The 19,091-nt window shown below is 41.8% G+C and overlaps 1 protein-coding gene across 2 annotated transcripts in view; it reads right to left on the bottom strand.

Moving 5' to 3' along the window:
• The window catches only part of fgl1 (fibrinogen-like 1), a 102,787-nt gene that overhangs the window by 44,777 nt on the left and 38,919 nt on the right, over positions 1-19,091 (bottom strand). For both annotated transcript variants that reach the window (XM_063043040.1, XM_063043041.1), the window contains exon 3: positions 8,057-8,123. The gene's annotated coding sequence lies outside the window, so the exon portion shown is untranslated. The remainder of the gene's footprint in view (positions 1-8,056; positions 8,124-19,091) is intronic.

Genomic DNA, 19,091 nt, shown 5'->3' with positions numbered 1-19,091 from the left:
GAAGGCAGAGGGTGGTGGTGGAGGGAGTACATTCAGATTGGACGATTGTGACTAGTGGTGTCCCACAAGGATCTGTTCTGGGACCTCTATTTTTCGTGATTTTTATTAACGACCTGGATATGGGGGTAGAAGGGTGGGCTGGCAAGTTTGCAGACGACACAAAGGTTGGTGGTGTTGCAGATAGTGTAGAGGATTGTCAAAGATTGCAGAAAGACATTGATAGGATGCAGAAGTAGGCTGAGAAGTGGCAGATGGAGTTCAACCCGGAGAAGTGTGAGGTGGTACACTTTGGAAGGACAAACTCCAAGGCAGAGTACAAAGTAAATGGCAGGATACTTGGTAGTGTGAGGAGCAGAGGGATCTCGGGGTACATGTCCACAGATCCCTGAAAGTTGCCTCACAGGTGGATAGGGTAGTTAAGAAAGCTTATGGGGTGTTAGCTTTCATAAGTCGAGGGATAGAGTTTAAGAGTCGCGATGTAATGATGCAGCTCTATAAAACTCTGGTTAGGCCACACTTGGAGTACTGTGTCCAGTTCTGGTCACCTCACTATAGGAAGGATGTGGAAGCATTGGAAAGGGAACAGAGGAGACTTACCAGGATGCTGCCTGGTTTAGAAAGTATGCATCATGATCAGAGACTAAGGGAGCTAGGACTTTACTCTTTGGAGAGAAGGAGGATGAGAGGAGACATGATAGAGGTGTAGAAGATAATAAGAGGAATAGATAGAGTGGATAGCCAGCGCCTCTTCCCCAGGGCACGACTGCTCAATACAAGAGGACATGGCTTTAAGGTAAGGGGTGGGAAGTTCAAGGGGGATATTAGAGGAAGGTTTTTTTACTCAGAGAGTGGTTGGTGCGTGGAATGCACTGCCTGAGTCAGTGGTGGAGGCAGATACACTAGTGAATTTTAAGAGCCTACTAGACAGGTATATGGAGGAATCTAAGGTGGGGGCTTATATGGGAGGCAGGGTTTGAGGGTCGGCACAACATTGTGGGCCGAAGGGCCTGTACTGTGCTGTACTATTCTATGTTCTATGTTCTATTACAGTCCAGTATCGGAGAGTGAAGATGTTACCAGAGTTATCGGAGAAAAGGATTGGGTAAAGTTAATGTCGTTCAGCATCTTGGGAATGATCGACCTTCTTGAATCTTCGTTTGGGAATGGTGGCATGCACATTTGAGTGAAACCCCTGCAAGGTTGGGAAGGTTTGTGCAGTGACCACCCTCCAGCCAAAAGGTCAGTTCCTTTATTTCTTCGTGATTTCTTCGGACAGAACATCTCTCGGCTGTGATCGGCAGATTCATCATTTCTTCAAAGGAATCGTTGTTTCGGGGAAGTCTGTCCTCAATGACTGTATAAATCACGTGGACTTTTGAATTTACCACTTTAAGTCTGCGCTTCGATGAGAACTCTTTAAGAACAGTTTATAAGTTTGTCTGTTTGTTCGATATAGCCACCTAACTGTTAACTTCCAGTTAAGTTAGTCGTTCGTTTACTTTTCGATGTTTTGAGCAGAGGTTAATAAATCTTGTGGTTTGTGTATGAACCCTGTCTTCATTTCCTATCCATTGTTGCTGGTTCATAACAGTATACTGCAGTTGTTACCGACTTCATTAAAACCTGTGTGGATGAGTGTGTGCCCACAAAGACTTACTGTACATTCCCAAACCAAAAGCCGTGGATGAACCAGGAGGTACGTCATCTGCTGCAGGCTAGATCTGTGGCATTCAAGTCTGGCAACCCAGGCCTGTACCAGAAAACCAGGTACAATTTGCGGAGGGCTATTTCAAGGGCAAAGAGACAATTTTGAATGAGTTTGGAGGCGATATCAGATGCACGACAACTCTGGCAGGGTCTGCAAGACATTACTACCCACAAAGCGAAACCCAATAGCATGAATGGCAGTGATGCTTCACTACCAGATGAACTCAACGCCTTCTATGCCCACTTTGAAAGGGAGAACACAACTACAGCTGTGATGATCCCTGATCTCTGCCTCAGAGGCTGATGTTAGGCTGTCTTTAAAGAGAGTGAAGCCTCGCAAGGCAGACGGTCCCGATGGAGTACCTGGTAAGGCTCTGAAAACCTGTGCCAATCAACTAGTGGGAGTATTCAAGGACATTTTTAACCTTTCACTGCTACGGGCAGAAGTTCCCACTTGCTTCAAAAAGGCAACAATTATACCAGTGCATAAGGAGAATAATGTAGGCTGCCTAAATAACTGTCACCTGGCAGCACTCACATCAACAGTGATGAAATGCTTTGAGAGGTTGGTTATGACTAGACTCAGCAAGGACCTGGACCCATTGCAATTTGTCTTTTGTCACAATAGTTCAATGGCTGACGCAATCTCAATGGCTCTCCACACGGCTTTAGACCACCTGGACAACACAAACACCTACGTCAGGATGCTGTTCATCGACTATAGCTCAGCAGTTAATACCATCATTCTCACAACCCTTATTGAGAAGTTGCAGAACCTGGGCCTCTGTACCTCCCTCTGCAATTGGATGCTTTACTTCCTAACTGGAAGATCACAATCTGTGCAGATTGGTGATAACATATCCTCCTCACTGACGATCAACACTGGCACACCTCAGGGGTGTGTGTGTCTACAAATTTGATGACAATACAACCATTGTTGGTAAAATCTCAGGTGGTGATGAGAGGGCGCACAGGAGTGAGATATGCCAACTAGTGGAATGGTGCCACAGCAACAACCCGGCACTCAACGTCAGAAGACGAAAGAGCTGATTATGGACTTCAGGAAGGGTAAGATGAAGGAGCACATACCAATCCTTATAGAAGGATCAGAAGTGGAGAGAGTGAGCAGCTTCAAGTTCCTGGGTGTCAAGATCTCTGAGGATCTAACCTGGTCCCAACATATTGATGTAGTCATAAAGAAGGCAATACAGCATCTATACTTTATTAGGAGTTTAAAGAGATTTGGCATGGCAACAAATACACTCAAAAACTTCTATAGTTGTACCGTGGAGAGCATTCTGACAGGCTGCATCACTGTCTGGTATGGAGGGGCTACTGCACAGGACCGAAAGAAGCTGCAGAAGGTTGTAAATCTAGTCAGCTCCATCTTGGGTACTAGCCTACAAAGTACCCAGGACATCTTCAGGGAGCGGTGTCTTAGAAAGGCAGCGTCCTGACGAAGGGTCTCGGCCTGAAACGTCGACTGCACCTCTTCCTAGAGATGCTGCCTGGCCTGCTGTGTTCACCAGCAACTTTTATGTGTGTTGCTTGTCCATTATTAAGGACGCCCAGCACCCAGGGCATGCCCTTTTCTCACCATCAGGTAGGAGGTACAGAAGCCTGAAGGCACACACTCAGTGATTCAGGAACAGCTTCTTCCCCTCTGCCATCCGATTCCTAAATGGACATTGAATCTTTGGACACATACCTCACTTTTTAAAAAATATACAGTATTTCTGTTTTTGCACATTTTAAAAAATCTATTCAATATACATAATTGATTTACTTGTTTATTTATTATTATGTTTTATTTTATTTATTATTATTATTTTTCTCTCTCTGCTAGATTATGTATTGCATTGAACTGCTGCTGCTAGGTTAGCAAATTTCACATCACATGCCGGTGATAATAAACCTGATTCTGAATCCTGTCTGCATAATCTCCAGCACCACAAATTAAATGCTTCCATAAATTTGCCTTCAAACTAATTCCTGAGCTTGCTTGTTTCCCTGACCCTCTCCTCCATGTTATCTTCTTCCAATGCACATAGTCCTTAATTATGAATATTCATCATCCTTCTTCCCTGGTCCCATTGGAATGCTCTACAGTTAAACTTGTGTGCCATCTTGTCTTTCAGTGACTATAAACACTGGATGTCTTGATCCCCATCCTTTGCTGCAATAACCAATGACTCACTGCAAGTAAATCTGCTTTGAAGGCATAAGACCATAAGATATAGGAGCAGGAGTCGGCCGTTCAGCCCATTGAGTCTGCTCCGCCATGCAATCATGGGCTGATCCAATTCTTCCAGTCATCCCCACTCCCCTGCCTTCTCCCCATACCCCTTGATGCTTGGCTAATCAAGAGCCTATCTATCTCTGCCTTAAATATACCTAATGACTTGGCCTCCACAGCTGCCTGTGGCAACAAATTCCACAGATTTATCACCCTTTGACTAAAGTAATTTCTCCACATTTCTGTTCTAAATTTAAGGTGGGGGGGGTATGTGGGAGGTAGGGTTTAAGGGTTGGCACAACATTGTGGGGTGAAGGGCCTGTACTGTGTTGTACTGTTCTATGTTCTATGTTTATTTAAATGGACGCCCTTCAATCCTTAAGTCATGCCCTCTTGTCCTAGACTCCCCTACCATAGGAAATAACTTTGCCGTATCTAATCTGTTCGGCCTTTTAACATTCGGAATATTTCTATAAGATCCCCCCTCATTCTCCTGAACTCCAGGGAATGCAGCCCAAGAGCTGCCAGATGTTCCTCGTATGGTAACCCTTTCATTCCTGGAATCATACTCATGAATCTTCTCTGAACCCTTTCTAATGTTAGTATATCCTTTCTAAAATAAGGAGCCCAAAACTGCACACAATACTCCAAGTGTGGTCTCACCAGTACCTTAAAGAGCCTCAACTTCACATCCCTACTCTTATATTCTATACCTCTAGAAATGAATGCCAACATTGCATTCACCTTCTACACCACTGACTCAGCCTGGAGGCTAACCTTTAGGATATCCTGCACAAGGGCTCCCAAGTCCCTTTGCATCTCTGCATTTTGAATTCCACGCCCATCTGAATAATAGTCTGCCAGTTTATTTCTTCCACCAAAGTGCATGACCGTATACTTTCCAACATTGTATTTCATTTGCCACTTCTTTGCCCATTCCCCTAAACTATCTAAGTCTCTCTGCAGGCTCTCTGTTTCCTCAAAACTACCCGCTCCTCCACCTATCTTTGTATCATCGACAAATTTAGCCACAAATCCATTAATACTATCGTCTAAATCATTGACATGCATCGTAAAAAGCAGTGGTCCCAACACTAACCCCTGTGGAACTCCACTGGTAACCGGCAGCCAGCCAGAATAGGATCCCTTTATCCCCACTCTCTGTTTTCTGCCAATCAGACAATGCTCCACCCAAGCTAATAACTTCCTAGTAATTCCATGGGCTCTTATCTTGCTAAGCAGCCTCATATGCGACACCTTGTCAGAGGCCTTCTGAAAATCCAAGTACACCACGTCTACTGCATCCCCTTTGTCCACCCTGCTTGTAATTTCCTCAAAAAATTGCAGTAGGATTGTCATGTGCCTCCAGGTATTCTGTAATCTCATCCCTAACAATCGATTCCAACAACTTCCCAACCACTGATGTCAGGCTAACAGGTCTATAGTTTCCTTTCTGCTGCCTCCCACTCTTCTTAAATAGCAGAGTAACATTCGCAATTTTCCAGTCATCTGGTACAATGCCAGAATCTACCTATTCCTGTAAGATCATTGTTAATGTTTCCGCAATCTCTCCAGCTACTTCCTTCAGAACCCAAGGGTGCATTCCATCAGGTCCAGTAGATTTATCCACCCTCAGACCATTAAGCATCCTGAGCACCTTCTGAGTCGTAATGTTCACTGCACATACTTCACTTTCCCGACACTCTTGAATGTCTGGTATACCGCAGATGTCTTCCACTGTGAAGACTGATGCAAAATACGCATTCATTTCCTCTGTCATCCCTGTATCTCTCATTAGAATATCTCCAGTGTCATTTTCTATTACCCTCAACTCTCTTTCACCCTTTATATACTTAAAAAAGCTTTTAGTATCTTTTTTGATATTAGTCGCCAACTTCCTTTCATAATTCATCTTTTCCTTCCTAATGACCTTCTTGGTTTCCTTCTGCAAGTTTTTAAAAGCTTCCCAACCCTTTATCTTCCCACTAGCTTTGCTTTTTGCTTTTACTTTTGTTTTTGCTCTTTTGCTTTTACTTTGGCTCTGACTTCACTTGTCAGCCACGGTAGTGTCCTTCTTCTGTTCAAAAATTTCTTCTTATTTGGAATATATCTGTGTTGCACTTCCCACATTTTTCGCAGAAACACCAGCCATTGCTGCTCTGCTGTCCTTCCTGCTGGTGTCCCTTTCAAATCAACTTTGGCCAATTCCCCTCTCATGCTATTGTAATTTCCTTTATTCCACTGAAATACCAACACATTGGAATTTAGTTTCTCCTTCTCAAATTTCAAAGAGAACTCGATCATATTGTGATCACTGTTCCCCATGGATTTCTTAACCTTAAGCTCTCTTATCACCTCCGGATCATTGCACAACATCCAATCCAGCACAGCCGGTCTCCTAGTGGGCTCAACAACAAGCTGTTCTAAAAATTCATCGCTTATACATTCTACAAATTCTCTCTCTTGAGGTCCAGTACTGGCCTGGTTTTCCCAATCTACTTTCATGTTAAAATCCCCAATGATTATCATGGCATTGCCCTTCTGACACGCCTTTTCTATCTCCTGCTGTAATTTGTAATCCACATCCTGGCTACTGTTTGGAGGCCTGTATACAACTGCCATTTGAATCCTTTTACCCTTGCTATTTCTTAACTCAACCTGTAGAGACTCTATACCTTCCAATCCTTTGTAATCTCTTTCTAATGATTAAATATTATTTCTTATACACAGAGCCACACCACCCCCTCTGCCTATCTTTCCGATACACCGTATATCCTTGGACGTTCAGCTCCCTATGGCGGCCATCCTTTAGCCAAGTTTCAGAGATGGCCACAAGGTCATACATGCCAATCCATAGCTGAATTTCAAGATCGTCCATTTTATTTCTTGTGCTGCATGCATTCAAATATAACACTTTAAGTCCAGTATTTGTTGCTTTCTGTTTTATCTGCACCACACCTCTATTGCCCTGCAACTCATCCCATTGGCTGTGATTATGCCTCATCTCATGCCTGTCCTTTCTATCATCTCTGTTGCATGCCTTCTTTGATTTATTTCTGTTCTCCCCCTTCCTCAGCCCTATCATTCCAGTTCCCATCCCCCTTAAGTCCCATCCAGTTTAAACCCTCCCGAACAGCTGTATTAAACCTGCCTGCTAGGATATTAGACCAGCCTCAATGGTTTGCAAACCTGATGGTTGCAAGTACCAGACCGATTGTTGTGAGCCAAATCAAAGGTTGTAATGAATCATCATACAGGTGGGAGATTGAAAACTTGGCTGAGTGGTGTCAGCAACAACCCCGCACTCAATGTCAGCAAATCCAGGAAAATGGTTATAGACTTCAGGAGAGGGAAGCCAGCAGTCCATGAGCCAGTCCTCATTGAAGGATCAGAGGTGGAAAGGGTCAGCAACTTTAAATTCCTGGTTGTTACTATTTCAGAGGAACTGTCCTGGACCCATCAGGTAAGTGCCTCTACTTCCTTAAGAGACTTCAGAGATTCTGTATGACACCTAAAACTTTGACAAACTTCTATAGATGTGTAGTGGAGGGTATACTGATTGGCTGCATCACAGCCTGGTATGGAAACACCAATGTCTTTGAACAGAAAATCATACAGAAGGTAGTGGATACTTCATGGGTAAAGCCCTCCCAACCATTGAGCACACCTATATGAAACGCTGTCACTGGAAAGCAGCATCCGTCATCAGAGATCCCCATCACCCAGGTTGTGCTCTCTTCTCGCTGTTGCCATCAGGTAGAAGGCAAAAGAACATCAGGACTCATACCACTAGATTCAAGTACAGTTACTACTCCTGGACGTTCAGGCTCTTGAAAAGGTGATAACTACACTCACTTTCCCCGTTATTGAAATGTTCCTACAACCAATGATCCCACTTTCAAGGACTCTTTATATTATTTCATGTTCTTGTTATTGATTGCTATTTATTTATATTTACATTTCCACAGTATATTGTACTTTGCACTCTGGTTCATCTTTCATTGATCTTGGTATAGTTACTATTCTATAAATTTGTTGAGTATGCCCACAGGAGAATGAATTTCAGTGTTGTATATGGTGACATATATGTATTTTGAGAATAAATTTACTTACTTTGACTGAAGGGGATCTCAGGTTTGTTATTGTCCATTTGTACTGCTTGACCAGATGGTGTTCTTGTCTATGTGAAAGGAGAAAGAGGTAATAATTGGGTTATGGTGAAGGGAATAACCGAAGTAAGAGGTATATACCATCTATATCGTGTCATCACAACACACTGTGGGATAGGGATGAATAGACAATAGACAATAGGCGCAGGAGTAGGCCATTCGGCCCTTCGAGCCAGCACCACCATTCACTGTGATCATGGCTGATCATCCACAATCAGTATCCCGTTCCTGCCTTCTCCCCATATCCCTTGACTCCGCTATCATTAAGAGCTCTATCTAACTCTTTCTTGAAAGAATCCAGAGGATTGGCCTCCACTGCCTTCTGAGGCAGAGCATTCCACAGATCCACAGAAGAGAAAAGATTAGTTTTATTTGTCACGTACACCAAAACTTCAAAACATACAGTAAAATGTGTTGTTTGTGTCAAGTCAAATCAGCAAGAATTAGGCAGCCCACAAGTGTCACCACATTTCCAATGTCAAACTCTCTAACCCTAACCATACATCTTTGGAATGTGGGTGGAAACTAGAGCACCCAGTGGACACAGGGAGAACTTACAAAACTTCTGACAGGCAGTGATTGGGAATTGAACACCAGTGCTGTAACAGTGTTGTGCAAACAGGAATGTGTGAAAAAGTGTGATAAGTAATGTCAATTCAGCATAAGTACTGGCTAAGGACCTTTTCGCCATTTCTCCTTTAGTCTTTCAGATAATAAAAACTAAAATTGCTTCCTGCCATTTGGAGTCACTCGGCTGATTTTCTGCTATATTCTACTCTGATGCAAAAGGTGTTAATGTATCCATTCTGGTATTGTTGAGTGATTCATCTGTCAAATTTGAACCTTTCCAATGAAGAAAATATTCATTGGATGCTTAAATTTTACTTGGCAACGAGATGTAGATGTAAGTCCTGAAGAGGTGAAGGTATGGGAGTGTGGTGGGCCCTTTGAAGTTTGGTACAAGTCCTGACTGATAAGATTGCTGATAGGTGAATGAAGGGGATGCATTGCAATAATCCCCTTTCATGCACTCTGTTGGGACACCCATCAGGATCAAATCACTGAATATTTTCCTGTACAACATCCTTCTCCATTGGGGCTTAACTCTTTACACTAAGCTCTTGCTTCTATCTTAACTCGACGTTAAACAAAAGTATGCTTTTCTTAGTTGGCATGTTTTCAGTTAGATATATTTTAAAGTTCAATTGAATAAATGACAAAATAAAAAAAAGAATAACCTGTTAAATCTAATGTAAACTGGGATTGTAATTTCAGTCTTATGGTCTCATATTGAGAAGGAAATTAAAACATTTGACACAAGATATAAAAGAAAAGCAGTAATTGAAACTGCACAAATCTTAAATTTTCACAGAATGTGAGGGCTAAAACTGTGACATAGATACTGGTGAAAGCTTTTTGAAATAAAATATTTATCCAGTAAATTGAAAAAATAACAATCAAAAGGAATATTTTCTTGTGGAGAAATCAATTACTGTTAGAAATGAGTTCTGAATGAAATGATTCTTGAAGTCAAAAGGTTGATTAAGATACAATGATTCCAATTCCATTTGGTTGCAATTAATTATTATGATTGAGGCTTCTTTTCGTGTTGTCTCTCTATCACCTTGCTTAGACGCAGCTTTAAAACATGATATTGGTTGCATCTTAAGTCCTCATTAGTAATCAGATTTTGAAATGTATTCAGGTTCCAGGCCTGGCATCAAGAACTGGGAATTTTGCCAATTTACATCCAGCTCAAGAGTTGGTAGTCAGTGATCCCTTTGTTAGATATATCATGCGATCATTTTACTTTCCCTGATTGACAATGAGAAGGAACCTTTGAACACATACTTTGGTATAAAATAAGAAGTCAGAAAATCTTTTATCAGGGAGATTTAAAAAAGATCTTTCTCTATTCATTCCAGTGAAGTTCCTTACGCTGTCCATATTCCCACAATATTATTCCTCCTGAAGTTATTATCTAGAAAACCAGATTCCATATTCACAACACTCAGTACGAGAACTTGGTAAGGCAACATTTGGAGTACTATGTACAATTCTGGTCTGCCTGCTTTCGGAAGGAAGTCATTGAACTAGAATGGGTGAAAAGGAAAAGATCCATGAGGATAGTACTAGGAATGGAGGGGAAGGGGGTGTTGAAATAAGGAGAGGCTGGATATGCTAGGATTTAAGCAAGCCAGACAAAATGCTGGAGCAACTCAGCAGGTCAGGCAGCATCCATGGAGGGAAATAAACAGTCAACATTTCGGACTGGGATCTTTTTGGAAATGTGTAGGAGGCCGAGGGGTGACCTTATAGAGGTTTACAAAATCACTAGTGGCATAGATAAGGTGAATAGCAACAGTCTTTTCCTCAGGGAAGGGAAATACCAAACCAGAGGGCGTAGATTTAAAGTGAGAAGGGAAAGGTTTAAAAGAGATCTGAGGGATAAGATTTTCACACAGAGGGTGATGTGTATATGGAACTAGTTGCCAGAGGAAGTTATAGCAATGGGTACAAGTCTGATATTTAAAAGACACTTTGAATGGTACATGGACTGGAAAGGGGAGATATGGGCCAAATGCAGGCAAATGGGACCAGCTCAGCAAGGCAACTTGATCTGCATAGAGGAGTTGGGCTGCTTTCTGTGCTGCATAGTTCTATGACTCTATGAGTCATATGAGACAATGACTCTGTAACCAGAAAAAAACATTTAATAACTGAACATGATGAGAGCCACTCCAGCTGTAGTGAATTATCTTGTTCTTATTTTCCTTTGTCATGTCAAACATGGTCACTGTGTTTACACTTCATTCTTTATTACTTTGATGGTTAATTAGAAGAAAGAAAAACACATGCAAACTTACATGCACAAACATTTCATTGTTCATTTAAATTACTTCATCGGCAATTATAGAACTACTAACTCCTAATCCCCTAAAATGTGTAAAATTGAAGAACAATTATACTGTGTCAAAATTCCATTTTTATTTCAGAATAAAAGTTTATTTCCTTTCCCAATTTACCTCTTCTGCTGGCACTAGAAATTCCAATTCTTACTTATGCATAACTTAAATGAGAGAATCCCCCTAGCTTCTGGGACCCTCTGGTGTCCGTCTCAGGGGCCAATGTCATTATATCCTTCAAGAAGTTGAACCCTCACAAAAGTGGCACACCTCTGTAATTCATCTGGCCAGGTACTGAAAACCTGTGCCAATCTGCTGGCTGGAGTGTTAAATGACATTTTCAACCTCTCCCTGGTGTGGTGTGAGGTTCCCACCTGCTTCGAGGGGGCAGCAGTCATACCAGTTCCCAACAAGAGACAGAGTGCTGCCTTTGTGATTCTTGGTGGGTAGCGTTCACATCTGCCATTATGTACTGCTTCGAGAGGTTGGTAATGGACAGAAGTAACAACTGTCTAAGCAAGGACCTGGAACTGGCCTTCTTGCACAACTGGTCTATAGCAGGCACAATGTCAATCCTTTGGAACACCTAATTGCAAAACAGTCCTTCATTCCCTTAGTACTAATCATCAAGCTTCAAAATCTGATCCTCTGTCCCTTCCTGGGCAACTGGATCATTGACGTCCTTTTAGAGAGAGCACAATCAGAATGGATCAGTACAGGCATGCTTAGCCCACTGCTGTACTCGTTCTACACTCATGGCTATGTGGCTCATCGCAGCTCAAGTGCAAGTTATAAATCTGCAGGTGACACCACTGTTGTTGGTGGAATCTCAGTTGGCAACTAGGAGGTGTATAGGAGTAAGATAAATCAATTGGCTGAGTAGTGTTGCAACAACAACCTAGTGCATAATGTCAGCAAGACCAAGGAATCAATTGTGGACTTCAGAAAGGAGAACTTAGGAGTACACACAACAGTCCTCATTGAGGGATTAGTGGTGGAAAGGGTGAACACCTTCAAGTTTCTGGATGTCAACATCTTGGAGAATCTATCTTGGGCCGAACACATTGATGAAATCATGAAGAAGGCACACCAGCAGCTCTACTTCATTAGCATTTTGAGATTTGGTACGTCACCAAAGACTCTTACAACTTCCTATAGATGCATTCTGACTGGTTTCATCACAGCCTGGTATGGAGGCTCCAATGCACAGGATTATAAGGTGCTGCTGTGCTTTGTAGATACAACCAGATCCATCAATGGCACAACCAGCCACACCATCAAGGACGTCTTCACGAAGGTGACATCCATCACTAAGTGCCCTCATCATCCAGGACACCCTCTGCTTTGGTTACTAACATCGTGGAGGAGTTATGTGAGCCCAAAAACCCACACTCATTGATTCAGAAACAACTCCTTTCTCTCTGTCATCAGGTTTCTTAATGGTCCATGAACCCATGAAAACTGTCTCATTAATCCACTATTTATGTCTTTTTGTAATTTACAGTAATTTTATTTATTTTACTGGGATGCAACATGAAATAGGCCCTTCCTGCCCTTTCAGCCGAGCCACCCAACAATTTCTGATTTAATCCTAGCCAAAGAACAGGACAATTTACAATGACAAATTAACCTGCCAACTGGTACGACTTTGGACTGTGCAAGGAATCTGGAGCACCTGGTCATTGGGAGAATGTATAAGCTCCTTATAGGCAGTGGCGGGAAATGAACCCATATCGCTGGTATGGTAAAATGTTGCGCTAACCACTACATTACTGAGCCATGCCCCCCCCCACTATAGTGCCACAGCAAAACAAAAAAATTCATGTCAACTAAGTGAGTGATAATAAATTTAATTCTGATTCAGAATTACGCCTTTTTTACCTCAGCCAGGTAGCAACGATTTCACAATGACTGCAGGGAACACTATTGCTGATTCCAACTTTCCACTCTTCAGTTCTGCACTCACGTTCAGCGGAGACTGTTTAACAACAACCTGGAGCAGTAAACATTACCAGTTTTTCTCTCCATGGGTGGCAAAGACCAATAGTTGCATGACGATCATTGTCTCAGTTGGAATGAACTAAAGCAGCATGGTATCAAAAACAAATCAGACAACTTTGTAATTTGTGAAGTCACAAGAGAGTCTAGATGCTGAATTCTGGAGAAATGAGTGAAGTTCATCTTAGCAAAAATGAATAAACTTAATGAACCATTGGTGAAGGGCCTTTATTTCATTTATTTTTGCCAACTGGAAGCAATAGTAGAGGCACACCCACATGTTATTTTCCAATCTCAAAGTAAAAATTGCTGTCCTGATAAGATTAAGAGCACAATAAGTAAATTCAATCAAATAAAATATTGTGAGTGAAATAGCTGTGTCGAGAATCCAATGGGATCAGAAAGTAAAGTGTATCGGAATATGATGCAGATCTCTGACATATCATTAAATTTAAAAAGTACTTTCCATAACTAGAAAGGAGCTCCAGTTTCACTTTTGTGGAAGTGGAACAACTCCAGGGATTTGCTCAATCTGCAAATAATTGCTTTCAGGAAATAAGCCAGTTAAAATTGAGATATTTGCCCCGATAGACTGAATATCCCAGAACCCATGTAATACAGGTATGATCCACTCATCTCTTGTTTACAAACTAATAGCAGGCAGAGAAATGGCAATGACTTGGTGCTTTGGGAGGGGAATCCAAATTCCACTGATCCCTGACCACAATTATTTGCAGCACCAGAGCCATTTCCAGACATTGTTTACTCTGTACTTCACAGTGAATGTTCATGGACTAATAAATTGGCAACATCAACTAACTGTTTAATCCTTTTCATTTCCTGTTTATTTGGTTGTAATTTCTGTCCAGTTGGAGATGATATCCAGGAAGATTTAAATATAATCAAAGAACTGCAGATGCAGGAAAACTGAATTAAAAACAGAAACTAAGAAACAATCAACTGGTCAGGTCGTATCTTTTGTAAGAGAAATAGAGTTAAGGTTTCAGATTAATGACTCTTTCATCATAAGCAGGAAACAGAGAAAATATGTCAGTTTTAAGACGGTGAGGGAATGAATAGGACAATGGGAATATCTGTGACAGGCAGAGGCACACTAGCCAAACATCTCCCAATGTTTATGGAGATGTTTGGCTAATAGATAATAAAAGCCCGTTAGAGAGAGAGAAAAAACATAAGAAATAGGAGCAGGAGTAGGCATCTGGCCAGTTAAGCCTGTATTGCCATTCAGTAACACCATAGCTGATTCAGCCAAGACATCCAACCTACTTGCTTTATCCCTATTACCCTTGATTCCGCTACCATGCAAAAAAATCTATCTGTGTCTTAAATATACAATGCCTATAAAAAGTATTCACCCCGCCCCCATTGGAAATTTTCATGTTTTATTGTTTTACAACATTGAATCACAGTGGATTTAATTTGGCTTTTTCGACACTGAACAACAGGAAAAGATTGTTTTCTTGTCAAAGTGAAAACAGATCTCTACAAAATGATCTAAATTAATTGCAAATATAAAGCCCAATATAATTGATTGTATAAGAATTCACCCCTTTAATAAGACACACCATTCGGTTATGAAGTCATGACACATGCATAAGTACTCTGTGCAAATAGAGGGAGGAAACAAACAAAACCGCACGATAAAGCTGTGAAATGCAGGTCAGACCTGAAATATGAAAGCTAAAAGAGGATGCTCGAAATAACCGGCGGATCAGTGAAAAAAGCTGGTGTTAATATTATAGATGGATACCCTTACAGTGTAACAAATCAGTTGTAATACAAGAAGGAAAGGCATGTCATGTGAAATTGAATCAATATTGTGGCCAAGAAGGAAAATGCTCTTCCATTTTTCAAGTTTACCTTGATCTGTGTTGGTAGAGTGCAGGAGCAACCAACTGGAAGTTTAGAGTGGAACAGGGATGAGGAATTAAAGAGAAAGGGAAAAAAGAATTTCAGGATCACCCCCGCAGACTATTTAGCAGAGCAGATAGGAATCCAACTTCAGCTTCTTCTGTGTAAAGGAGACCACAAGATAAACACTGAATGGAATACGCTAAATAGGCAGAGGTGCTGGTGAATTACTGCTTCATCTGGAAGAACTGCTTGGATGCAAGGATAGTGGCAAAGGAAAGGGTGAAAAAGCATGAGTTATATCTTTTGTGGTTGCAAGGTGGAGATGGATAAACAAACCAGGAAGTTGCGGAGAGAGCAGTTCCTTTGAAGTGATGCGGGGCGGGGGGAGAAGGCAGGAAGTACTGTATCTAGTGCTGAGAATTCATTAAGGATGATGGGAATTGCAAAGGGTGATCTATTGATGAGGTGGAAGGTGAAGAACCTTTCATCTGTTAGGGAGGAGATTGGTATAGATTTATTATTGTCACCTGTACCAAGATACAGTGAAAAGCTTGTCTTGGAAAACTGTTTATACAGATCATTACACAGTGCATTGAGCTAGAATAAGGTAAAATAAAGAAGAACAAAGTATAAAAGCTAGCAAAAAAGTGCAGTGGAGGTAGATGATAAAGTGCAAGATCACAATGGGTTAGTTTGTGAGGCTAATAGAGGAGATATGGTAGTGAGCTGTGACAATTATGATAGAGGGGAGGTAACCAGTAAAGAAAAAGGAAGACTTTCAGAAATACCTCTGTGGAAGATCTCATCAGGGTAGATATAATGGAGGTAGAGTATTAGGAAGAATGAAATGAAATCCTTATGGGAAGAAGGTTGGGAGGAACAAACAGAACATTGGAAGGACTCGCACATTCATGCAGCATCTGTGGAGACAAAAAGTATAAAATAAAATGTTGGTTTGAGACCCAGCATCAGGAATGATGGAGAACAGTTTATAGCATGACGGGGAGGGGAGGGGGGCGGATGGCAAAACCTGGTAGGTGATAGGGAGCAGATAATGGATAAGTACATAAATAATAGGAGCAGGAGTAGGCCATCTGCCCCAACGAGCGTGCTTGACCATTCAATAATATCATGGCTGATCTGGCCATGGACTCATCTCCACCTGCCTGCCTTTTCCCCAAACCCTTAATTCCCCTACTGTGCAAAAATCTATCCAACCTTCTCTTAAATATATTTCCTGAGGTAGCCACTTTATTGGGCAGAGAATTCCACAGATTCACCACTCTCTGGGAAAAGCAGTTTCTCCTTATCTCTGTCCTAAATCTACTCCCCCGAATCTTGAGGCTACGTCCTCTAGTTCTAGTCTCACCTATCAGTGGAAACAACATGCCTGCCTCTATCTTATCTACCCCTTTCATAATTTTATATGTTTCTATAAGATCTCCTCTCATTCTTCTGAATTCCAGTGAGTACAATCCCAGGCGACTCAATCTCTCCTCATAGTGTAACCCCTTCATCGCTGGAATCAACCTGGTGAACCTCCTCTGCACCACCTCCAAAGCTAATATATTCTTCTTCAAGTAAGGAGACCAGAACTGCACGCAGTACTCCAAGTGCACTTTCGCCAGTACCCTGTATGGTTGCGGCATAACCTCCCTGCTCTTAAAAGGTCAACGTTCCATTTGCCTTCTTGACAGCCTGCTGCACCTGCAGACCAACCTTTTGTGATTCATGCACAAGTTCTCCCAAGTCCCTCTGCACAGCAGCTTGCTGCAGTTTTTTTACCATTTAAATAATAATCTGCAAAGATTAATTTACAATGACCAATTAACATCCTAACCGTTAAGTCTTTAGGCTGTGGGAGGAAACCAGAGCTCACAAAGGAAACCTACGCAATCACAGGGAGAATGCGCAAACTCCTTTAGATGGTGCCAGAATTAAACTCTGATAGATGGAATCTAGGGGGTGGGGAGGGTGACATTGGGGATTACGGCAGAGGCTGGTCGGTGCTAGATGGAGCCCGACAAGGAGGTGATAATGGACAAATGGAACAAAGAGGGAGGTGGGGGTGTTTGATAAGAGGGTTTCTGTGTAAGAAGAGCACTAGAGCTATGAGTTAACAGAAATTGAAAAACTTGATGTTCATATCGTTGGTTGTAAGATATCTAAGTTGTTCTTTCAATTTGTATTTGGTCTGTGCATAGTAATAGAGAAGGCCAAGGATAGACAGGTCAGTGTGGGAGTGGCACGGAAAGTTAAAATGACTTGCAATTGGAAACACACATCAAAGTTGCTGATGAACACAGCAGGCCAGGCAGTATCTCTAGGAAGAGGTACAGTTGACGTTTCGGGCCGAGACCCTTCGTCCTGCTGCATTCACCAGCAACTTTGATGTGTGTTGCTTGAATTTCCAGCATCTGCAGAATTCCTCGTGTTTGCAATTGGAAACTTGAGATGGCTATTACAAACAGGGAGGTGGTGCTCCACATAGTGTTTGCCTCATTTATCCTTTAGTCCGCCAATGTAGAAGAGGTTATTGTTGGAGAGAAAAAGCTGTGCCACCCAGAAACCCATCTATTTAACATTAGTCCAATCATGGGATAATTTACAATGACCAATTAACATACTAACCAGTAAGTCTTTAGACTGTGGGAGGAGACCGGTGCAGACAGAGGAAAACCACACAATCACCAGGAGAATGTGCAAACTCGTTCAGACGGCGCCAGAATTAAACTCCAAACTCCAATGCCCTGAGCTACCATGTTATGCTACCATGGCGTTCCACATTACGTTCTTGGACAGTGGTGAGTTGGGGGTGGTGGACAAATGTTACACCTGCTCTGGGTGCAAGGGAAAACGCCTGGAACAGGGAGGAGGGACAGGTGTATGGAGAAGAATGAGCTGACAACAGAGTGGTCTACCCATCCCTTCCCATCAAAAGGAGTGGTCCCTGCTGAAAGCAGAAAGGTTGGGGGATATTGAGGGGAAACTATGACTGATGGTGGGAATATGCCAAACCTGGTGGGAAGATGACATGCTGAATTTGGAAACAGGTGTGGTCAAAGGCCAAGGACAAGGGAATTCTATTGCTGTTCACCCTAGGGGTGGAAGTGGGGGTGAGGATGGGAGTATCAGAGCAGGAAGGGATGAAATTTAGTTGAGGCAGCTGATGTTGTGAAATTACTTTCTTCAAAACTTGAGAATAAAACATTTGCCAATTTATCAATCTGGACTCCAGATGAAAAACTGCTTTGCTGTGTTTATAACAAAAATATGTTCCTACAGTAATTTGTAAGGATCACTAAGTTCCAAATAATTTTACATGGCCTAAGACCAACCATTCCAGAACATGGGATGAGTTACCTAAAGACATGGTTATCAGTGATATACTAAAGGAGGTGGATATGCAAAAATCTCATAGGAACTACAACCAAAAACAAAGAGGTGAAAGTTGTTGCTTAACCCCAAGTTTGTTTGTCTTGTTGTAGCTAATGAAAGTTGAATACATTATCAATATATATTGAAACACTGGGTCCCTAAAATAAAATTCCAATCCCGCCCCCAACTCTCTCCTGGCATGAGAAGATAGATCTATCACTGGAGGCAATAGAGAATTGGTATTGTGATGGATATTTACTGTCTTGGGCAAGGTGGCCTTGTTTATTGCCAAGCTCAGCTTTCTAAACATAGCAGCTGACACTTCTAAAGATCTAAGTATTGTTTTCAAATAAGTTAAACTTCCAACCAATACTCTTTGTTTAGCATCTGGTTATAAATGTGAACCAGTCTTCAGTTTTTAATGTTATTGGTTTGTAGTTAAAAGGAACAGGACAGTTTTGCAAATAGATGTACTATCTATAGAACGCAGGATGTTGGGTCACAGTATCTGGACTGACTTCTAAAGAGCTGCAGTATAAGACAACAGTTTATTCCATTTGATTTGTTTTAAAACAGACAATGCTTGTCACTGAAAATAAACGAACTGTGCTTAACCTGCCTTTTTTAGCTGGGCATATCTTCTCTTTGATAGGGAAGGGGAACCCACTGCACAAATAGAGGGCAAATCACAAACAAGAGAAGATCTGCAAATGCTGGAAATCCGAGCAACACACAAAAAATGTTGGAGAAATTCAACAGGCCAGGCAGCATCTGTGGAAAAAAGTACAGTCGAAGTTTTGGGCTGAAACCCTTTGGCAGGAT

Source organism: Mobula hypostoma, chromosome 3 (assembly GCF_963921235.1).
Source record: "Mobula hypostoma chromosome 3, sMobHyp1.1, whole genome shotgun sequence".
In the NCBI taxonomy this organism is placed as follows: domain Eukaryota; kingdom Metazoa; phylum Chordata; class Chondrichthyes; order Myliobatiformes; family Myliobatidae; genus Mobula; species Mobula hypostoma.
Note: the sequence above shows the minus strand (reverse complement) of the source record. Positions and strands in the feature narration are given on the sequence as shown.